We start from the raw sequence: 24775 nt of genomic DNA, 5'->3' as shown, positions 1-24775 counted from the left end.
TCTTCCACAAGATCTTCAAACACTGACCAGTCAATTTGGCGAGATATATTGGGTAATGTAGCTTCTAGTCCATCGATTCTCACATAGGTCGGAATATGATCACTTCCATGGGTTTCGATATCAGTGAACCACTGCACTCTCGAAGTTAGGCAACGTGACACCAGTGTTAAGTCTAGGCAGCTGCTGTACGTTGTTCCTCGCAGAAATGTCGGGCTTCCGTCATTTAGAAGACGCAGATTGTGGCCTGATGCAAAGGATATGAGTGACCTGCCTCTTGAATTTATCCTGGAGCTTCCCCATATCTGGTGGTGAGCGTTGAAGTCTCCTGTTATTATCCAAGGACCGTGAGTCGCAGCCATAAGATCGTTTAGTCTTTTGCTATCGAATTGACTTGTTGGGGAAAGGTAAACGCCAATAAGTGTAAAAGACAGCCTCTTCTTTTTCACAGTAACACAGACATATTGGTTATCGTCGTGTGGAGGTACGGGCTGGGCGAAATACGTAAGGTCCTTGCGAATGTAAACCAGAACCTTACTACTTCGGGCACAAGTGGTTGAAACGAAAGGTTCATATCCTGATAGTCTCAAGGTAGTTGATAAATTCGGTTCACAGATGACCAGCACAGGAAAGCGGTTTTCAAACACGAACTGCCGGAAATCCGAAATACGTGACCTCAGGCCTCTCGCATTCCACTGAAATATGGAGGCGCTTCTGACATCATCCCGGAACGATCGCTGCTGCTGTCGACGAGCCATGGTTCCGCTATATAAGTTTTCAAGCACTGGACTTCTGAAGGCTTGCGAGAACCGGATTGATGGCATCCAGCACTTGCAATGCACTTCTAGCTGTTGGCGTCTGCAGCTTGTCCAGAAGAACACGAAGAGCACTCACCAGAGAGCTGAGCATAACAACAATTTGTTGATCCTGGTCTGTCAATTTATCAGGAACAGACGAGGTGTCCCTTGCTGTAGATGTCTGTTCCCGCTCCGTAGGTGCATGTAGCCTCGGGAGTTCAGGCCAAGCGTCAGCTGCCGTGTTGTTCGAAGCTCCTTTGTCCTTAGAGCTGACGGCGTTTGGCCTGGGCGGGAGAGGGGGTGGTGATGTACGTGGCTCGCGCGGTACAGAGGCTTTGGAGGTTCTTGAACGGCGTCGGCGACGTGATCTTCGTCGCTTAATAGATGCTGCCGCTTCTCGGTGAGACGAGTTGTCTCTAACCATTTTCTTTAAAATTGCCATTTCCTTTCGAATTAAGGGGCACTCCTTTGAGGATGCATCATGAGGGCCGCTGCAGTTTGTGCACTTCAGCACACTGGCCTCGCACGTGTCAGTGGTGTGCGGCCCCGTGCATCGAGAACACACGGAAGTGTTTTTGCACACACTACTCACATGGCCTAACTTCATGCACTTCCAGCACTGTAGTGGTTTTGGTACAAAAGGCCGAACTGCGTGTCGGAAGTGGCCCACTTTTACGTGTGTTGGAAGGGATTCGCCCTTAAATATGATCTTCACACACCGTGACGTGCCGAGACGAAAAACGTTTGCGATGACGGTGTTTTCTGTAGCCGGCTTGATTAAGATCGACAAATCGGTGTCGGCAATGGTTTCGTCGACATCATAAATTACGCCAGTACTGCTTTCTTTTCCCAGCGGAATATGAGGGTGGACTTTAATCCCGTCAAGTTCCGTGACCTTGCGCAAAGAATCTAACGCAGCCGCATGTTCTACGTCGATCGCTACGACGTTCTTACGGGTGTTTACTCTGATGTCCTTGATTTCATTCGGGACCAGTGCCTCTAGATGTGTAGACACGGCTTGCCTGTTGAGGCATCTCAGGTTATCCGTGGCGAGAACTGGCGTGAAAAGGATGGTGAGTACCTCGGTAATCCGTGATGACCTCATGGTGGACGCACTCGAATTCGATGATGTGCTGACAAACCTTCTCTTTGCTTTACGGCTCCGCACCAGCTCGAAGGTGTCGTCACCAGATTCTTCACTGCTGACATAGTACTGCATGGTGTCGTCGCTGTCAGTGTCGCTCTCGGTGCCGTTGCGCTTCCTGGAGGCAGCCGCCGCGGGCACTACCGAGTCCGGCGGACGCGCGTGAGAGTCCATCTCCACCGCAACTAAGCAGGAAACAGCAGTTCACCGGCAAAGTCCAAGAAAATTCACAAAAGAAGTAGAGCTCGAAGACTCGGCGTTGTTGTTGTTGTTGTTGTCCTGAGTGGGTTCCCACGCCTGTGGGAATCGATGTTATGCGAAGCAGTGTGCGGCGAGCCTACCAAGTTAACGAAACGACCATGAGAGCACCAAGACTTAGGCGGCTGTTTCATGACCTACATGACACGCATGTCATGACATTCATGTCATGAGTTCTGAGGAGTCCCTTTAGCTAGGCCTAAGAGACCTTAAGGCGAAAGCCTTAGGTCTCTTAGGCCTAGCATTACATTGGTTTTTTGCCTAGCATTAGAATGGTTTTTGAGCGTAAATATTTTTTGCTAAGTCATTGTCATTTTTGCTCAGTCATGCTCATGACTATGACTTCTAGCATCATCAATTACTGTTTTTTTCCCTTAGTACCCACGTCCGAACCCATTTCAGTGATTTTTGAGCGTTAATACTTTTTTCGCTAGGTCATTGTCATTTTGGGCGGCTGTTTTATGACCTACATGACACGCACATCATGAAATTCATGTCGTGCCCTATCATTTGGGTTCGTCATGCACTGTTGTCACACTATGCTAATTTTGGTACCTACCAAGCTAACGAAACGACCATGAGAGCACCAATACGTAAGCAGCTGTTTTATGACCGACATGACACACATGTCATGATATTCATGTCGTAACCTATCATTTATGTTCATCATACACTCTTGTTATACTATGCCAATTTTGGAACATACCAATTTAACGATACAACCATGAGAACACCAAGACGTAGGCGGCTAGATAGATAGATAGATACTGTCAAAGTGGCAAATGTTCGCCAAGAAATGCTTCGCATTTTAAAGAAGAGTAAAACGGCGCGGAGTCATTGGGGGATGGCTGGATTCGATAGTGTCGTATATTTGGCTGGGCCATACTTGGCCCTTCATCGTGTCAATAAATCCATTCGATCCGTCACAATATAAATGTGGCTGGACCTTTGCATACACGAATACCTTCCCCACGGATGAAATGGGGCCAAAATTAACAGGCCGCTTTTCCAACCGGTTGCCACAAAGACAATAACCCCATCTAATACTTGTAACACACGGGCAAGGGTAATGTAACTCGTTCGCTAATGATTTAAGCTCCCTGATGACATCTTTTTTTTGGAACAGCTGCCACATGTCCGAGTTTAATGACATTTGAGGCGGTGATGTCGATGACAGCATTTCCTGAAGTGAGCAATCTTAAGGTACTTAATAAAAAACGATATACTTACAAGTTTAATTTTCCTCCAGGAATAGTGAAACTTTAAAACAAGCATGCTACGGCGCCGTTAGCTTTAGCTTTTACCTGCTTTTTACACGTTTCAATCAATCATGGCAACTTCGGCCATTACATGCCGAATCTGAAGCCCAAAGCCAAATTGGCCCCAGACCATTCGAAGCGTTTCGAACGCCAACCTGAGGAAGTTCGCCGGATACAAATCCTTGCAGGAGCGCTGTACTAAATAGTTATGTATAAATTATTTTTTATACGCAGAGGCGGTTTCAAATACATTATATTTCACTGGGCTAGTTATGGCGTCAATAGTATTCATTTTTCAGTTGAAGGAGATCTGGCGATCGCATGAGTTAACGAATGGCATTTAGGCAAATTGCATTAGGGTTGTCCGTGTGGTGCCATGCAAAGGGCATTAAAATTTCAGGCATTAATAGGTTCATGCCATTTTCCGGAGCTCGTGGGGCACGGGTATAAGCAATGTCAGTTTTTACGCGAATAGCTTTTTATTCTAGGTCGCCAGGGACTTGCGATACAAAGGCGGCGAGAGAAAGGGTGGGTGCTCTCGCGCGACCTAGTAGTGGGGAGGGTGCGGACGGGGAAAGGCGGGAGAGAGGGAAGGGGATGAGTGGATGGTGACACACGAGTTATCGCAAAACACAGTGGTGGGGAGGGGCGGGAGGAAGGGGAATGCTGGAGTAGGGGGGAGGGGTGGGGCTGTTGCTCGCTCGCTTTTATTGCGATAGCAATTATATGGACACTCCAAAGAAGATTTCTGCCGTCGGCGTCGCCGTCGTAGTCGCCGTCGCCGTCGCCGTGAGGTTCCGTATGACGTCAATGGAGATGAAATCGTCGCCTCGCGCCGCCGAACGCTGAATGTGCGACTGAAAGGGCGCGAGGGACGCGCTCTTTCACGGGGAGTGAACCCACGGCGGAGAACAAACGCACGTTCTGCGCCGTGCTTCCTTAAGGGCTGCAGAAGTAGGTGTCTCTTTCCTCCTTTACAATCACCATATATGTAGAGCAAACGCGCCTTCTTCCGACGCGCGAAAGGCCGTGGGGGGAGGGAGGGAAGGGAGGTGACGTTTAGCTGCGGCACCAAGTGCCTATTTATATCAGAGGCTCCGGCAACAGTCAGCAACGCCGCACGCATTTTGTGCGAACGCGGGCAAAACGCCGACGGCGTCGAGATGGACGTTCTGCGTGTTGCCGGTGCTGCTGCATGTCTAAGTTTATACAGCTGATAAAGCTACTATCATTACTACGTATAGCTCTCTACAAATTTGCTATCGCAATTGATGCTTCGCCTTTCAGGTGAAACAGCGACCACTTTTTCATTCGACGTCTTAAAACAGCCGGCAAAAGCAAAACGACAAAGCGGGTCTCAGGCCTCTAGTCCCCCACCAGGTCTACGCGTATCGGCGCCTCGTGCTGCAATGATTCGTCCAATTTTTCTCGCATTACGTGGATGGCAACTACGGTTGAGTCTGCCAATTTTGCAGCGAAGCTGTATACCTCTACTAGCCAAGGAAACTTTCGTGTCATTGGCGTAAGCAAAAAACGCCAGGCTAGACATTGAATACAAACAGCATATCGCCTTCGAAATCAGGGACACAGCATACAGCGCAGCACTCATTTTCAAAAGAAAAACCACAAAACAAGCATCAAAACCACATGATGGATGATATGGCGCGCGTGAACAATGGGAACACCCTCCGACGCGTACACCGGTAAAGATTAGGTTTACAGCTGATTCAAAAGCGATTGACGTCATTCAAAGCCCTAGTGCGAAGTGCAAACCGTATAATGTATGCTAATCACGTCTGCAAATAATTCAAAGCACGTTCCTTCACCCGTGTGTGTTTCCCGGTAAAGATTACGGTTGCGTAAGCTACTCCAAGTGGAAAAGTACCCAACAGCATAGAAATCACGTAGTGACGTCACCATGGTCTAGCAACTCATTGAATTCACTCCAGGCTAGCCTGGGTAGACCACGGAAAGTAAAGACGCCAGAGGAATAGAGTGAACATAATGTCGTTGTGAAGTAATAAAGGATGTGGTTAAGTAAATTTCCCTTGTGTCTGGTTTCACTCTTTGTAGAGCCACGTGTGTGAATTCAAGTGACTTCACAATGGGTAATCGTTGTGGGTGTCGTTTACAGCTTCGCTGTCCAACCACCTTCACAGCATGGATTGGAGCTACAGTTTTTTTCTTCATCGTGTTCAATCATGCTATGCTGTTCTCAATCATAGCCGAACAATTCCATCGCTGAGGTGTTTTTAGCAAAGAATATTTGGTGTGAACGTATTTTGTGAACATAGCTTTATGTACATGCACCTTTTAAAGGTTCTATGCGCCCTGAACCGATCTATAGACAAAAGAATGGCCGCGGCTTAGCTAAGCTAACCTTTGATATGCAAAGGTAAAGCTTTATTTAGCCTGGTTAAGTCTTTGTTTCACTTGGTTAACCTTTGATTAGGTGAACCAACGTTGTGGTACCGCTTCCGACGTTTTGCGAACCGAACGGCTCGCTCTTCCTCAGTCTCCGATGCTAGCTTCGCCCGCTTAGCATTCCGGAGCCTCTCCAGTGAACAAGCTCGCCGGGAGATATCCGTGGGGTGGTTAGATGCCGCTTGCCGACGATGGCTCAAAGCCTCCCGCTCCCGTGCAACGCTCACAGAAGACGGTCCGGCCTCGCTCTTCTCCATGGCCAACCTCGCAATGACTGGGCGAGCGCGGCGCTCCCCTTAAGGTCACTCCATATTCAGCGTCTTCCCTGCGTTTTCTGACGAAACTTTCTGACGTTTCGTCACCCGGCGTCGCTCAGCCGGGTGACGCCGGCGTCAGCCGACGCTGGCACCTCCCTCCATTGAGGGAGGCGCCAAGGCGAAACGCCGTGCTCAAGACACACCAGGTCTCGCTGCCGTCACCGACGACGCCGAGAGACGCAACGGTAAGAGGCGCCGGTAAAAGCGCTGAATGTTTGTGTGTGTGTGCGGGGGGGGGGGGGGGCTTTAGCCAGGTGCGCGGCGAGTCGCGTGGTCAGGAGGCAGCAGGCCGGCTGCGGAGAGCGCATGCGCCAAATAGCGGCGGTGACAGAGCTCGGCGCGGCGAGTCACGTGATGCGTTGCCAAGGCTACGGTGCCGCTGCGGTCAAATGAAGGTCAAATTGCTGGCGACGGCGAAACTCGGCTCGACGTCCTTAATAAAGCTATCGCTTTAAAAGTTCTGCTTACTTGAAACGGTACATCCGCAACGATATGGTAAAATAATTAGGTGCATATAACACAGTCACAGAATAGCAACAAACTTCTTTATTTGGTAAACTTTGTTCCCACGTAAACCATGTAAAAGGAAGCATCCTAAAAATGCTGTATGCAAGCGACGTCCGCCCCTTGACAAAGCCACAAAGGAACTTCATTGAAATGAAATAGAATATATTGACCATCACTGCCTACGGTCACGACGTTGCTGTTCTTCAGATCCCTCCTGACATGGTGCCCTAGCATGCGAATTGATAATGCTGCTTTTTTACCGTGGCATATTTAGGCAATTTAAGCCGTTTGGAGGTGTTTCAGTGGCGAAAAGTTAACACAATTAATTTACTCTGATACATTTTATAGCAGCGGGACAAGTTGCGCGACTTCAGGTTCTTGGTGAGGGGTTTCCCGCCATACCGGATGATTTTGTGCAATTCGCTCCAGAACCATGTCCTTGAGCACAAAGGCTTCGGGACTCTTTGGTGGGTTTTGCTTTCTCGGGAAGCAGATGCAACGTACGGCCAGGTGGTCCTGCTTCGCTTTCGCCTCCGGTTCCACGGAATGCTGTAGAACTAGATGGAGTTATACCTTCTGCGTCTAGGACGCTGTTGGTACCTCCAGCCTCGCCTGTACCAAGTGAGGTTGTAACTGACGAGTGTCGTGCCAAACTAGTAGGCGCACTTACTATGGCATGGTTTGGGGAGATAGGATTGGCGTTCGTTACAGTACCCACAGGGGCAGGCTTTTCAGTGGCGCTTACTGCAGAATTCCCACCATCAATTGCAGTACTCCCTCCAGGCCTTGCCGCATTTCCGGATGATGTCCTTTCTGCGAATATACCGCCTCCCACTGCTCCAAATCCAATTGCACTCCCTCCGGACACACCCTCTGAATTCCGTGCGATGCCATTGGGATAATTCCCGGTGGTATTGTGTGACGATCCACTGCCTGATGCTGTTTCCGGACTGCTCACGGAAGTTTCTCCGTTACCCCTCACAGCTGTACTCTCTTTATCTCCAACTACAACAGTAGCCGCTGGGCCCGTTATAGTAGTCGCGCTAGGTCGCAGCGATATTCGTCGATGGTGTGCCTTCTGCGTGTAGACTGCCGCCCACGGTGCCAAAGGTAGAGGTTCCCGTCGCTGCTCTACCAGTCTGTGTTTAGGGAAGCGACTTCCGGCGAATTTACTGTAGTATGCGATGTTACACTTACAGTCATTCTTCCAGGACCGCTCGGGGTACCGCTACCACTCACGCCTGCACTTTCCCTACCTCCATTTCCGGTTACTCCAGTAGCTGCTGTACCTCTCATAGTATTCTCTCCAGGTCCTGCAGGAGCCGCTGACAATGGACCTGCTGCGACTAAACCGATGCCAACCATTGCCGATCCCGATGTACCAGTGCGCGGGACGGCCATCTGTGCTGTTTGAAGCACCACCCGACGGTATTATTGTAGTAGTACTTGATGATGCACTCCCTTCCGGTGTTCCAGGACTGCTCATGGAGGATGCTCCAGTACCAGTCGTCCCTGCCCTTTCGTTATTTCCAGCTGCGGTTAATGCTGGGGTCGCTGCACCCACTGCAACACTCCCTTCTGGGCTCACAGGAACTGTCAATGATGTACCTCCTGCAACTCTACCACTGCCTACGGTGCCATGTACAGAAGTACCAGGTGCTGGTGTAGTCTCTGTATTGTTTAAGGCCCCAACCGGCTTACTGGTTGCGGTATTAGTTGGCGACGTACGCCCTGGTGGCACTCCAAGACCACTTGTAGTCGGCTCCCTGGCACCATTCGAGTCCCTCACGCTCTTTGTCTGTTTCGCCACCGGGACCCCCAGGTCGCGCGGGACCTGGTGAGTGTACACCGCCTGTTCCTGCACCCACGCCGCTACTACCATTGAATTCCACGGTACTTCCTGATGGTAATACTCCCGGACGTATTGCTACGTTTGTTCGGCCAGATCCTGTTGCTTCATATGAGGGTATCTCATTTGGGTTTATTCCCTCAGCCCCTTCAAATTCTACAGAATCCGGTGAGTGGGACCCTCCTGTAGCTAGGCCCCCACCGGCTGCGCCATATCCGTAAGTACTGCCAGAAGATGCACCCTCTGTGTTGGCACCAGGTAAAATTGTGCCACCTGGACGTACGGCGACGCCACCCGGTACGGGTACGCTTCCAGCAGGGGAAATTCCGCCACCATGTCCGCGTCCGACATGCGTGATTGGCTGCGCCATTCCGGTGTATCTGTGGCAATCCTGTGGGGCACGCAGATTATCTGGCCCGTCTTGCTCGGCCTCAGCGTAACCCTGATAGCAAACACAGCCGCCCCTTTGGCACCGTGTGACGCAGATTTGTGGCTGCTGTTTGCCGCACTTGGGTGCGCAGGTAGACACGCAGGGTTCGAACCTCGATTGGGGTGGACATGTTGGGGCACACTTCGTTGTCTTGACGCACCAGTTTTTCTTTGTTTTGGGATCTCTGTGAAAAAAAAAGAAGTATGATCTGTGTCTTCAAAATTCTCGTGGTAAGCATGAGTTAATAATCTGGAGGAATAAAATAAATATTGAGTGTAATTGTATAGATCATTTTTCATGCAATTAAATTTCGTAGCGTTTATGATGTTGCAGCCTGCTACCCTTGGGCTTTATGGTCAGTATTGGAAAGGTGATATTACGCTGGCAACTCGTGAGAAAATGTACATTCGTGCTGCTAATTGAAGCAGCAAAGCAAGGGCCAAATAAAAGCGACAGGGCACGAAGCTTTTCATAAATTTAAATTTGATTTGAAAGCAAGATGCAATATGTAACCAGTGAACCACAGCAACTACGAGTTACTTCAGGTGAGAAACATGCCGGAACTATAAACACAAACAAAAAAATAAAGAAACTCCTGCTTCGTTTGTCAAGGCTTCGAGGGTTCACTGATGCACGTGTTCTCACAAAATTTAACACTGCGTGCGTCAGTGATTTCCGCCAGTCTTTATTAAAGCCTTGGGCAATAAAGAGCGTACTGCGGGAAGATTGCACGCACACGTCGACGCCGTCAGCGTTTTGCCCGCGTTCGCACAAAATGCGTGCGGCGTTGGTGACTGTTGCCGGAGCCTCTGATATAAATAGACACTTAGTGCCGCAGCTACACGTCGCCTCCCTTCCCTCCCCCTTCCCTCCCACTGCTCCCCCCCCCCCCCCCTCGCGGCCTTTCGAGCATCGTAAGAAGGCACGTTTGCTCTACATATATGGTGATTGTAAAGAAGGAAAGAGATGCCTACTTCTGCAGCCCTTAAGGGCGCACGGCGCGGAACGCGCGTTTCTTCTCCGCCGTGGGTTCACTCCCCGTGAAAGCGCGCGTCCCTCGCGCCCTTTTACTCTCACATACAGCGTTCGGCGCGCGGCGGTGATTTCATCTCCATTGACGTCATACGGAACCTCACGGCGACGGCGACGGCAGAAATCTGCTTTGGAGTGTCCATATAATTGCTATCGCAATAATAAAGACCGTACTGCGGGAAGATTGCACGCCTGGGAATTATTATCTCCGCAAAGTTCGGGAATTAATATCTCGAAACTGGTGTCATCCGGAGAATTCGTTCCAAGTGGATCCCCCTTGCGAACTCCACGGCTAGAATTTCTAAATTTAAATATGGACCATTAGGTAATTAGGTAAAATTTATTTAGTCAATATTTGTTAATTAGTCAATCATGCATTTCATTTTTTGTGTGTAAGTACTGTCTGCCTCTTGGAGTAGACCAGGTGATGAACTATAATCGTGCTATCTGCCACAGGTAACCTTTAAAAATTTTTGACAGTGTTCACTTTAACACCCGGTATTCAATGAAGCGAAACTCTTTCTACAAACAAATTTCCGTTCACCGCGCGTCTGATCATATATTTATAATGTTTTAGTTTAGCGCTTGGATATACTCGTATTTGCTGTGTTCTTTGATGTTGTAGAATAGGGGTGTTCTAGACTTCAGGTAAATAGGTAGCGAAATCCCACATGCGGTCCTTATTTGTAGCACAAAGGCAACAAAGGCCACGTAAACGCTGTCGCAAACCTAGAGATGCTCATTGACTTACCGTACCGTACCAGGTGGACAGTCACAACCTAAGACGCACTTCTGTGAACACGACGCGAGTATTGGTTCGTTGCATAGCAGCGGGCACTTCCTCGCACACACATTGAAGTCCTTGTCGCGGGTGCATTTGCAGTGCAAGCACTCTTTTTTGGTGATGCAGTCACCCCAAGCATTCCGCACAAGGCCTGGCCTGCAGATACAGCTTCGTGGTTTGGTCCGCTCCGAAAGGGGCGTCAGATTAGGTCGGCAGAACTTTTCTTTCTGGTGGCTGCCGCTCGCTGGTACTTCAAGACAGCCGCATGGCGATGACTGGGCTGCATATGCAATAATATAACAAAGACTTCAGATAAGCGAAGTGTTGCCGCTATTCCGGTGCAACTGCAAGAAAAGGGAGAACCTTCTGTGAGAATGAATGCAAATGTATTTTCTCGGAATACTGACGCAGAAGCGTAAAGTTTACGTATTTGGTGTTCTATTTGTTAGTGCACCTAGTAGCGAATGTTGAACAAATTTTTAATTAATACCATTTTGCCGCAATATCAATACAAATCTTAGTACACATATGAAAAATTGGAGGACGCTTAAGCTTCGCCTTTAAGAGTGGAACGCGATAGCGTTATCGGGCCCCGTTCGGATCGCATTTTTCTTTATGAGTAGGCTTCACTGCAACATGGAACGTGGGAAAGCCAGCTTACAAAGACCAAGCTTACACTGATCCCCTTAAAGTCGGCTTCACTTTTAAACAAAAATGCATTGCTGGGAAGACGTTTTACCAGGGGCAATATAAGTCGTCTTATATAAAATGTGAAGGCCCTAGCACTCTTTTTTATTATTTGTATAATTGTTTGCTATTGCCCCGACTCATGTTCACGTGTTCGCACGTGCCGCGTCGCTTCGCCTTAGCTTTGCTGAGCCATGACGTCACCGCGCCATGCGGAGTGATTGTCGCGGCTGTTCAGACACTGAGCTAAGCCATGACGTCCCTTCACTGACCAACAGGATATATATCTTCGCGTCGCCTCCGCGGCGACACCAAAGTCCCGCCGTCTCCGCGCTGAGCACATCGCCGCGAAGATGGGGCAGCCGAAGAAGAGCGTCACTCCTGAAGAAGAAGAAGCGCGGCGCGAAAGCCGCCGAGCCACTACTAGAGAGGCAGTGAGACGACTTCGGTCCGATCCCGAGTATCGCGCCGCCGAAGCTGCGGCGAAACGTCGTTGTTTCGCAGGAGATCCGCAGTTATGAGCCCGCGAAACCAAGCAAAAGCGTTCGAGCGTCCAGAAGCCTCCAGACACTTTAATTACCCAGTGAACGTTGCTCCTTGGGCTGTCGTTGATTCCGGGGTGATCTTGCGCAAAACGTGGCCGAATATCGAAGCATAACCTCGCAAAAGCTTGGCCGAACCGAGATAAAGCTAGGTGGAGTCGCCAGTTTCGGTGTTTGCCCAGTATTCGCACCATTAGTGGGAAGCTGCCCCTAATTTTTTGACGTCAAAAATGTCGGCAAGCAGAAATAGAACCCTTTTTTTCTGGTGTGATCCAAACTCACAACTTTCTGTTTGCGAGCCATTAGCAGTATCCGCAGCACAATAGTCGTATTGTATTTTCTTCATTGTTTACATCACAACAGTTCCTTGATACATCGGAATAGTTAGACAATAATATTCAACTCGAAGCACTAGCCACGAAGCGACAAAACGAGCCATTTTACGCATCGTTCATGACATACAGTGGGGTGTTGCAATTGTTGAATTGTTATTACATCTTGGCCGCTCAAAAGGGAGAGAGTCTGGAAGCCTTTCATCTATAACGGTGTGCGAACCACCAACTACGACTACGCGACCTTGTGCCATATTTTCTTGCTGACCTTCTAAGAATCCTCCCTTCCAGTTCAACGTTGTCGCACCGGTGATAAATTTGCCGCCACATTTTTTCGGATAAATCCTTGAGAATCCGATGTTGCAACACATCTGAGATACATATCTATTGTTCATTCTCTCAAAATGATCTGAAAGCTTGCGTACCAAAATATATTCTATTCAAAAAGGTTGTCAGTTACTGACGTGGACATGGCCATACTGCGCGTTTGAGCTCCGTGAGCGCAGTTTGGGCGTATTTGCTGCTAGCAGATCGCACATTCCACAAACTTCGAGCTTGCGATTAGGCGAATTGGCGTAACTGATCAATACCACCGAGATTTCATTTATTTCTCAATCCTATAGGCGCCTACATAAACTGAGCTGTAAATGCTTGATGATGATGAACCACCTTCAAGGCATATTTTTTTACAACAGAACAATTTTCTTCGTATACACTCTGTCAACCACTTGAGTGTCATAGACGATACAGTGCATCCCTGTTGAATCATTCCGTATGTCATTCCAATAATTCCGCATGTTTCCGTATAGTTCGTACGGAATAATAGGCACTCTGCATAAATTCCGTACAATTTTCATAGGCAATATATAAAAAATTAGAATGCATACGGAACATTTCAATAGGGATTAGTCTGCTAGAAGCTGGCATTTGGAAATCATCCTGCACTCTGAATGAGTCCTTGAACTCTAGGTGGCAAAACAGTAGCTTTTCCTCTACCTGCAAAAAGCGAGATGTACCGAGTGAGTCTCTCACGGAAGCGTTAAATGAAAAACAGTAAGGTGAAAAAAATGTGCACTGATCCGTAGATTGAACATAGCATCACCGTCTCTTCGACACAATATCTCTACCATCAAAGCTAACCAAGTGGCTTACAGCTCGCATGGACGCACAGAAATAACTAAGATACGATGGAACCGCTGAAATGCTAAAAAATGAGTCAAATTAACGGATTATGCAAAGTGCCATTTTTCAACACGAGGTGGGAACAACCAGGTAGAGAAGACGAAGCATAGCAATGACTCTGGAATGTTTATAACTGGATTCGGCGGAATATGTACGCCTGAACAGAGAGGGAAATAGTGACATCCAATAGGGAGAGGGGGGGGGGGCACGTTTTGGAGGTCGAACCATGCAGCATTTATGGAGTTCGCCCTGTAAACGAAAGCGAGTTCATGACTAATATTTTTTAAAGGATTCCAACAACGAATCTTGGAAAGTATCGCGCTCCTAGTTACTATCTCTTGCATACGCGTGTAGCGACTTCTGCACGGCTTCATTTAGTAAATTCTCGACATTTATCCTAACTTCTTACGTGGCAGTGCAAGATGCCCAAGTCAAGTTTCCCGACAGCATAGTTGCCCTGAATATGTGTTGCTCACTGAGGCGCCTGCCTGTAAGACCTGTGTTGGTCTTGCTCCATAAACACGGAATTGACGGAACAAAACTCGCGTTACATGTCAGAAAGGGCTGACAGTTCTGCTTCCAGCATGTGCATGCGATTTTCCGTGAGTTCCAAATTGAAGGAAATGCACTACTTTAACAGACCTTCAGGGACACTGAAATCCTGCAGAACCCGTGCTCTTTTTCCCAAGTTGAAGTTGTGGCATTTGTAATGGAGATACGGCATCACGGAGGTTATTTCTTTCCTAGAACCCACAATCAACAATGGTCACAATTGCCCTTCTTGGCATTCTATATTATTTGTTCTACGACAGAAGACAAAATAACCTGAGAGCAAAATTAATGCAAGCAGCTCGCTTAGCCCATTAAGAAATGAAGTCGCATCCTGGGCTTAACAGATTTGTTTATTGCATTACGAAAGCATCACTGAAGAGCACATGCCTTTCTTTACTAATTTGAGTGCACAGGTGCTAATGGCTAGATCGTTGTGCAGGTTCTCATCTCAAAGGCGTAGCAAACAGGTACTCGTTAAAAATGCTTACACATGTCTAAACATTTTAAACACTTCAACCGTAAGCTAGGGTGGTAGCACTAAAACGCGTAAAACAGCTTCAGGAAACGAAACCTCTTGTTTTCATAAACCCAAAAAGCATACCACTTATAGCTGCATTTTTCACCTCTGCAGGCTTGCTGGGCATTCGAAGCGAAAGCCTATACGAAATAGTTTCTGAGTACATTTTGGAAAGTAAAGAAAATTTATTCGATACAAAAAAGAATTCAGCTTTGTTCGCGTCCATGCCAGTTTCCGGTTTAAGTGCATTTTCACTTTATAACTATTTGATTGAATTTATACTTTTTAATGAAACACCTCGATGAACCTTCCCGCTTGTTTTGTAAGGCATATATGAAAATAAGTATGTTTTAAGTTTACCAGTCAATTTACTTCCGAAATAGAACGAACGGGGCTTTCGATCATGGGTAAGCGGCAACATGCCCGGCTGTCCCTCATAATTTAATTAATGCTTTGACTTCAAAGTTTAGAAGTTGAAGGCAGGAGATTATTGTTTCTTTGAACTAGCTCGTATTTGTGGGCTCAGAAAAACGGACATCGATAATGCACCAACATACCGGTTGTGTCGAAGATACGTACCTCTTCGATTAGGCACAGTAGCGCGTATAAATGGGAGATAAGAAAGTTCTAGAACCAGCCTTGAGGTGACTACAGGTCTTAGCTTGCTTAAATTTAATGTCAGATACCACACTAGAGCGCTATTATTTTGTTAAATACTTATGTTCTGTTTAGGAAAGTAGGAAGCCCATATGGAGCAGCGGGAATGAGTAGAGGTAAGGTAACTTCATCATTATGTCAACAGACCTTTTTACTGGCCACAGGATAAGTTTTCACCAGTGCATCAGCAGTATGGGAGCGATCTAATGACGAATTCGTGAGCTCGCCGTATTGCATGTGTTTCGTTGACCACTGCCGCTGTAGTGAAATTCGTAAAATGTAGTCAAAAACATCTATAGAGAAATTCGGCACCACAGATCCAACTGTAAACATTTTGCCACGTGAACATTCTAATTTGCATCATAAAACGTGTTATTATACTTCGAGTAGCACTGACAATTGGGCGAGTTGGTACGGATGCATGGCTTCCAGTACCAACTCGCTACAGTTACCAACAGTTATTATACTTCCTTTCGAACTTAGCGTAACTTTTTCTTCGTATTAATAAACCTTTGCTGCAAGAATTTTTAAAATGGAATCTAAATTCAAGAACTTGGAAGGCTGCCGGAACGAAGAGAAGCAACAAGCCACGAAATCAAAGACGTACAAACCAAAACCTGGCAAACATGAAGTAACGCACCTGTCCCCTTTTCAGCTTGGGAGTCCGGTCTGTAGTCAGAGCAGCTCGAAACAACCATCTGATAATGTGCATATATAGGGATGTGGTTATTTTGTCTGCGCCTGCCAGTTTAGAGCTCAGTTGTCTGAATTATTACAAATTCTCTTGTCTGAATTGGTAAAATACACGTTGCAAAGATGTCAGTTATTGCGTTAAGAGTTTTACAGCGTAAGCTGTTATGGGCTCATTCCAATAGCCGTTTCGGGTCTCGATGATGCCGCCGCCGGCGTCCCCTGCGTAACCGCTATCGCCGGAAACGCGAAAAAAGTACCAGATTCCCGCCGGGATCGAACCCGCACCCGCTGCGTGGGAGCCGGAAACTCCACCACTGAGCCACGCAAGCGCTTCCTGTCGGGTCGCAGGAAATACCAATATATAAGGCAAGCACGCCGGGGGAGACAACTCGAGCCTCCGCCATTATGGTGGCGCCATCTAGGTGAAACGCCTGCAAACGCAGCGCCCGCAGGCGCAGACGGCGATATGCGATTCAGACAAGGCGCGCAATCAACGCGCTCCCGAGCTGCCGAGCCTCCGCCAGTATGGTGGCGCCATCTAGTTAAGATATATGGCTGCAAAGGCGGGGCGCCCGCCATGTAAGTTTCAGTTCTAAAGCTTGATCGGGCTCAGCAGACTCCTGTGCAGAGAGCCGCAGCTTGCCAAAGCTCGCCGTCGACGCCTGGCGGACCGTTCAGATCGCTCTCGTCAAAACAGTGGCGAACAGACTGCCGCTGAAGACCCTGCTTCTGCGCGGTGCCCAAATTGGAGCTACTCTGAGCCGCTCCACCAGCTCACGCTGTGAGTGTGCTGCGTGTGCCGTGCAGGCCTGTGAGTCTTCTTCCGTTTATGCATTGTTTGACTAGAATTCTCGGTCCGTTGATGCGTATTCAACGTTAAACCAGGGTGTAAGATTAAAAGTAGGACCAGAAGCAATACAAGAGATGCACCAGTGTGGACCGGTTTCTTTTACCACGTTCACCATAACCATAACAAAAAATCATTGTGGTTGCTAGGCATTCGAATATGTCCTCACTAGCAGAAAACATCTCGAGCGGAAGACACCGGGTGCATTCGAATACTGCATTTATGACCTAACTATAAAGACTTACGATATTCTTGGCCATTTACCAACAAGAACCATATGCTGGCTACAGCGACGGCAGATGGATGCATCCCGCCTTCCGTGTTGCCGCCGGAAAAAAAATGAGGCGGACAATTTTTCAAATTGCTACAAAGCCATATATCCGTAAGGATTGTTTACAACTACCAGTATCTATTGTTCTTGGCACGCACATGTCATTTGCTTTTCCCGCGTCGATTGACAGCTTGCATATCCTTATAAAAAAGCAGGTAAACGCTTGAAAGGGAACTTGAGGCCGTTTATGGAGACGTGGCGTGCTGTTTCAACTACAAAAAATATAAAAAAATAAATCATTTCTAACCCGAATTAATACATTCCAATCTTTCAAAGGTTTCTTTTTTGGGAACCGGCACCGTAAAGGCTAAAATTTTTTATAACCTGATATGCTTCAATACGATTTAAAGCAGAAGTAGAGTTGGAAATGGGTCACGACAAAGAATAAACATTTATTTAAATGATGATGATGATGTGTTGTGTTTAGTGGGGCAAGGGCCAGATATGGCCAAAGAGCGCCATGCAAGTGGTGATGTGACGATGTTATGTCAATGCAATGGGCAGATGGATTCCAATAGGTAGATGTTACATGGCTGTAAAAGGGCCTAAAAATCAATCGCTGTAAAAGTGCGTAAAATACATAGGTATTAAAATAATGAACATGACAGTGAGGTGTGCTGTGACTATAAAAGATAAGCTAAGCGCCATCATAATCAAATTTACGAGTGCGGAACTAGCACTACCGCCTCACGAGGCCCTTAAACGCAAGGGTACTGAGGCGTGTGCTCTACAAAAACAACTATCGCAGGAGCACCCTCTCGTGAGAGGGTGCGCTACGAAGTTGCTGGGCTAATAACATGTAGCACTACATCATTTAGGTAGTTGAGAACTGTTTTCACATTAAAGAATGGTTCTGAGCCCAGAAACAATGTTGGATGTAGTGGGATATGGTAACGAAAGGCTTGTGCAAAGTGCTTTTTCCGTTCGGTTTCTGCTTTCTTACACTCGACGAGTACGTGGAGGACAGTGAGAATTTCACCACATCTTCCACATAGTGGAGGTTCGTTGCCAGTGAGTAGGTAATTATGGGTACCAAATGTGTGCCCTATACGCAGTCGGCAGAACAAGACATCAATTCGTCGCGTTTTCGTTATGGAGGGCCAGAAACCTATTTGTGGCTTAATCACATGAAGCTTGTTATTTGTTTCTGCGTCCCACAAGCGTTGCCAGTGGCTTCGAAGTTTCTTTCGTAAGAAAGGCTTGAGGTCTGTGGCAGGAGCAGCAGCAGTAGGGGTAGCTTGCGATGTAATTGTTGTGGCCATTTGGTCTGCTAGTACATTGCCCCCGATGCCTCTATGGCCAGGCACCCAGCATATAATAACATGCTGGTTAGATATATATGCTGTACACAGAAGGGAATACAGCTCACAGAGTATAGGATTTTTGTGTTTGCAGAATGACATTAGGGCGTTTACAACGCTTAGGGAGTCCGTAAATATAATTGCCTTTTGAAGTTTTGATTTCCTTATGTGCTTTACAGCCGACAATAGTGCATGAGCCTCAGCCGTAAAGATACTTGTTTCCGAGTGCAGTACACCAGATTCCGAGAAGGAAGGCCCTACAGCTGCATAAGATACCCCGTCATGTGATTTAGAAGCGTCTGTGTAAAACTCTGTGCATGAGTACTTGGCCTGGAGTTCAAGGAAATGCATTTTGATATGTGCCTCTGGTGCGTGCTTAGTGACCTCCACAAACGATGTATCACAATCTATAAGCTGCCACTGCCACGGCGGTAACAATTTTGCTGGAGCCATAGGAATTGTTCAAGAAGTGGAATACCCATTTCGTCACAGAGGTTCCTCACACGCAATGAGAATGGCTTTCTTGCTGCAGGTCGGTTATGGAAGAGTGTGGCAGCGGTCACATCGTTTATTGTTGAGTAAGAAGGATGTTCAACATTTGCTTTTACTTTCAGAAAATATTTAAAACTGCTGTATGACCGCTGCAGATGAAGTGACCACTGATTCGACTCTACGTAGAGGCTCTGGATTGGACTTGTCCTGAAAGCACCAGTCGCGAGGCGGATACCCAGAGGGTGGACGGGGTCTAGGATTTTTAGTGCACTTGGCGTTGCTGAATTATAAATTATAGACCCGTAATCAAGGCGCGAGAGGACAAGACTGTTGTACAAGTTTAAGAGACACTTTCGATCACTGCCCCATGTTGTGCGCGATAGAAGCTTTAGGAGGTTCATAGTCCTCAGGCACTTTGTCCTCAGACGCTTAATATGAGGAATAAACGTGAGCTTAGAATCCAAAATGATTCCCAAAAACTTGTGCTCGCTGCTCACAGAGAGCGCATCTCCTTTGATTTCAATAGTTGGGACTGGCGTTACGCCTCTCTTGTTTGTGAAGAGTACGCAAGTGCTCTTCTGTGAATTAACTTTGAAACCATTTTCATCTGCCCATTTGGACAATTTGTTTATTCCAAGCTGCAGTTGTCGTTCGCAGATGGCAACATTGCATGACTTGAAGGCTATTTGCACATCGTCGACATAAACAGAATAAAACATTGTGCGTGGAATGACTGTGTGCAGGGAATTCATTTTTACTATAAATAGTGTGCAACTAAACACGCCTCCCTGTGGCACACCGGTCTCTTGGGTGAATGACTTGGACAAAGCGTTGCCCACTCTTACGCGGAATGTGCGATTAGATAGGTAACTTTCGATGGTATTTAACATGTTGCCACGGACACCCATCGCCGAGAGATCTCGGAGAATGCCGTAGCGCCATGTCGTGTCGTAAGCCTTTTCTAGGTCCAGAAATACTGAGAGGCAAAACTGCTTATGTATAAAAGCATCTCTAATATAAGATTCAAGGCGAACAAGGTGGTCTGTTGTGGACATACCTTCTCTGAAACCGCACTGTAAGGGATCGAGTATTTTGTTGCTTTCAAGAAAATGGATGAGGCGCCGGTTAATCATTTTCTCGAAGAGTTTGCATATACAACTTGTCAGAGCTATAGGCCTATAGCTACTGGCCGAAGAAGGTTCCTTGCCATCTTTGAGAATAGGAATTACGATTGCTTCTTTCCATGCAATCGGAATGTGGTGTTAAAGAACATGGTGTTAAAGAGTGACAGTAGTGTTTTGTGGGTTTCAGGGTGTAAGTGTTTTATCATTTCATATAGTATTCTGTCACTTCCTGGAGCAGACGCGTTACAACAATTCAGTGAAGCCTGAAACTCCGCCATGCTAAATGGACAATTGTATGCGTCATTGGCTGTGTCTTTCTGACCCAGAGGTTGTCGCTCTGCTTGTTGCTGATATCTTAGAAATGTACGTGTGTAATGAGAGGTACTGGAAATATGCTCAAAATATGCTCCTAGACAATCAGCCTGGTCCTCAAGAGTGTCTCCTTGTGTGTTTACTAAAGGTAGAGGATGGGTTTCGCGGCCTTTTATTTTGTTTACCCTGTTCCAGGCTTTGCGTTCGTCTGTATAAGAGTTGATGCTGGATATGTATTTTTCCCAACTTTCCCGTTTAGCGCGGCGGCGTGTTCTTCTACCTTGTGACTTAATCGCCTTGAAGTTAATTAGGTTTTCTGCGGTCGGGGAGTTACGAAGGAGATTCCAGGCCTTGTTTTGCTTTTTCCGGGCTTCCCTACACTCCTCATTCCACCATGGAATGCGTCGTTTCGAAGGCGACCCATTTGTTTGGGGTATACATACTGATGCAGCATCAATAATAAACGCTGTAAAGTATGCTACTGCAGCATCAATATCAAGTGAACGGACATCGTCCCAGGGCAAATGTGTTTTTTCACGAAACCGCCTCCAGTCAGCTGAGTCGACTTTCCATCGAGGAACGTGTGTAGAGCACTCAGATTGTTTTGTAAGGTTTAGTACGATGGGGAAGTGATCACTTCCGTAAGGGTTGTTAATCACATCCCACTTCAGATATGGCACAATTGTACTGGACGCTATGCTTAAGTCTATGGAAGAAAATGTTTGATGTGTAGGGCTGTAGAATGTTGGCTCTTTTTTGTTAAGCAGGCAGGCACTTGAAGAGAGTAGAAAGTTTTCTATTAGTCGTCCTCTCGCATCACAGCGAGAGTCGCCCCACAGTGTACTATGTGCGTTTAGATCACCAACGACTATGTAAGGGTGATGGAGTTCATCAATAAAGCTTTGAAATGTTGTTCTAGAGAGTTGATAACTTGGGGGGATGTATATAGACGCGATGTTGACCAGTTTATTGAATAGCACTGCTTCGATAGCAACTGCTTCAAGAGGAGTTTGGAGTTGCAGTTTCCGACATGCAACGCCTCTGTCGGCAATTATAGCTACACCGCCTGACGATGTAGCAGTATCTTCCCGGTCTTTCCGGAAAATGGCGTATTGCTGAAGAAAGTTTGTCTGTGTAGGTTTAAGATGTGTCTCCTGAACACACAGCACCTTTGGATTGTATTTGTGTAAAAGTTCTTTAATGTCATCGAGGTTGTGCATTAGGCCTCTTACGTTCCAGTGTAATATTTGTGTATCCATTTTGTTTGTGTTTTTCGGCTGTGTGTCAAGAGACTAGTCTAGTTGGCTTACGGAGCCTTTCCAGGCCCCGTAATCCGGGGTTTGTCTTTCTTGGAGCGGTCGCGAGAATCGCGTCGCTCCGGAGGCGCTGGATGCGCCGGCTGGCTTGGGGTTGTGTCCATCGACTCCAAGGAGCCGCTGGACTTCCGCTCAAGCGAGCGGGGTGTTTTCGGGGTGGGCCTTGCCTCGAAAAGCAGGGCCTTGGAGGCCACCAACCCAGAGGTCGATGGACCCTCCTTGAGAGACGGCACAGCAGCGCTGGCTGCTGTCGCCTGGGGAGCTGGTGGCACGGCCGCAGCCACACTCTTCGTGGACCCGGCTGATGCCGGAGTCTGCTGCGGCGTTGCCCCCCTACGCGCCGCACCAGCATACCCTGCAGAATGAAGAAAAGAAACACGCTTTCGTGCTTCTTGGAAAGAGATGTTTTCTTTTACTTTGAGTGTGATGATGTCTTTTTCTTTTTTCCACGTAGGGCAGGATCGAGAATATGCTCCATGGTCACCATCGCAATTTGGACAGTGCAGGGCGCGAGTACAGTTGTCAGATGTATGTTCATGATCGGCGCATTTTGCGCATGTCGATCGGCCTCGGCAGTTTTGAGAGCCATGGCCAAATCTTTGGCATTTGAAACATCTGCGTGGGTTCGGAATATATGGTCTTACTCGGATTTTCGTGTATCCTGTTTCAATGGTATCTGGGAGAGTACTGGAGCCAAATGTAAGGATTAGATGCTTCGTGGGAATTTCAATGTTGTCTCGTTTAATCTTTATTCGCTGTACTTGTGTCACGTTTTGTTCTTTCCAGCCCTCGAGGAGCTCTTCTTCGGTCAAGTTCAGGAGGTCTCCGTCAGACACTACTCCTTTGCATGTGTTCATAGATCGGTGCGGAGTCACCGTGATTTTTACATTACCGAGTGTTACTAGATTGCAGAGATTTCCGTGCTGGTGCGGGTCGCGAACCTCAAGGAGGAGGTCGCCGCTGGCCATTTTCGTTACCTTGTAGCCGGGCCCTAGTGCATCAGTTATGCATTTGGCAACAATGAAAGGAGGAATCATTCTTGTGGTCTTTTCTGGGTTTTCACTGTGAATCACGTGAAATCGTGGGAAGGTGTCTTTGCGTTGGCCAAAAAAGTTCAGAGTTTCTTCGGTGCGCCCTCTTTTGCTAAGAGGGCGATCAGACAGACGAGGGAAGGACAAAACATCCATAGATAATTAGTTATTTTCGGAGGCTATGCCAGCCACCCACCACCGAGCCCAACAAGGGGACGCTACGAGACCCGAAGGAGACGCAGACGCCAGCTGTACATAGCCACTATAACCTAATATAATAGACCCAATGTTGGATAGATTACACCAGGTTAACCCTTGCTGCCTGGAAAATTGGAAGTAAAACGAAGCGAAGAGAAGACAGGAGAGATGGAAAGTGGGGGAGAAAGACGAAGGTTGGAGGGAGAAAGAGACAGGAAAAGGCAACTACCGATTTCCCCCGAGTGGGTCAGTCCGGGGGTGCCGTCTACGTGAAGCCGAGGCCAAAGGGGTGTGTTGCCTCCGCCGAGGGGCCTTAAAGGTCCAAACACTCAGCGTTGGCTCAACCCCCAGGATCCCCCTTTCCCCGGACACGGCTAAGCCGCGCACGGTTAGACGCGGGAGGGTCCAGCCCTCGTGTGCTCGGGTCCGTGGTGTCGCAACACACCAAACGCCTGCTGATGCAGACGCCCCTGCGGGTATTTATTTAAATTAATTTACGTTTATTCTCCTGATTTCATGGCTGCAATTCTGGCAGAAACCATCTCAGGAGGACTATGGACGTTAATGCAATTATCATGTAAGCAATGTAGCGGCATACCGTATTACCACCGCCAAATTGTGTCACGTCGCACAACCTAGAGCCACCGTTGTGAAGTCTGTGTGCAAATGAAGCTTTATGGTTTTCGTAAAATTTGGCACTGGGAGGCACGCGAAGACCACCTGCCCAAATAAGTTATGTGGCCAGGAGGCCACAAAGTCAGATGACGATTGTTGCTGTCAGCAGCCCAAATAACTAAAATTGAATAATTAACTTTTTGTTGACTGCAGTAAGTGGATATGTTCCTATTGAAAAGTTAGAGGCAGTCGTGTTTCTACACACTATCAGTTGGAAGAATTCTTCTAGCGTGTCTGTGCTCCGAGATATCCGACTCAAAATTTTCATTGTCGTTCGCATGATTACGCATGCAAGAGAGTTAGGATCGGCGCAAAGCTGCTACCTGATGTGACGCGCATGTTGCGTGCGGCGTTGTCTGACAACAGGGCGGAGATATAGGCATAGGTGATAACTGTTCCTCTTGCCCTCTCGGCTGTCGAAATCAAATTATGACAGCGTGGCGTGCCGTACGCAGTATGTATGATAAATTTCAGGCGCATTTTTGCATTACTTGAGATCGCACCGGGACATCATCTTGTGAACGCGTTAGCTTCAGTGTCATCTAGTAGAATGCTTCAGGAATAGCGGCACCTGTGTACGGACGGATAACCAAGAATATGCACGTGTAGTCCCTTGGTGCTAATATGGATGCTTCTGGCGGGACGAGGTATTCCAGAGAATAAAAAATAGACGTGGTACTTGCAATGGTTGAGATGAATGGCAACGCTTCATTGGCGATGCGGCTGTACGTGGCTCGCCACCCACACAGTCCCCTTCCAACTATAGGCGTACCTTCATAAGCGTATTTCGGCGCTTTCGCACAACAGGGTCAGTCATCGTACGACACAGACCAGGAAGACAATCGTCGGTGAAGACTTTGAAATTGACGTCGCGTGCGTAACCTTGATGCTAGAACTCAGCATCCGACGGATAGCCGATCAGTGTGGTCGCAGCGTTAGAACAGTCGAAAATGTGCTAAGAAAGCATAAGTTCCATCCCTATCATGTTTACCTTCACTAGGACCTAAGTGAGGCGGACTTTGAAAGGCGGTTTGACTTCTGCAATTGGGGCCTGACCAAAATTGATGAAGAAAATGACTTCTTACACAGAATAATTTGGACAGATGACGATCGATTTTGCCGACATGGCACTGTGAATATTCACAAAGCGCATTATTGGTCACAAGAAAATTCACACTGGCTGCGGCA

General features: G+C 47.5%; 1 protein-coding gene across 2 annotated transcripts in view; it reads right to left on the bottom strand.

Moving 5' to 3' along the window:
• Positions 1-24775, bottom strand: part of LOC119463808 (zonadhesin-like) — a 219780-nt gene that overhangs the window by 26930 nt on the left and 168075 nt on the right. The window lies entirely within an intron of this gene.

The sequence above is a fragment of the Dermacentor silvarum genome, chromosome 9 (genome assembly GCF_013339745.2).
Source record: "Dermacentor silvarum isolate Dsil-2018 chromosome 9, BIME_Dsil_1.4, whole genome shotgun sequence".
Classification (NCBI taxonomy): domain Eukaryota; kingdom Metazoa; phylum Arthropoda; class Arachnida; order Ixodida; family Ixodidae; genus Dermacentor; species Dermacentor silvarum.
Note: the sequence above shows the minus strand (reverse complement) of the source record. Positions and strands in the feature narration are given on the sequence as shown.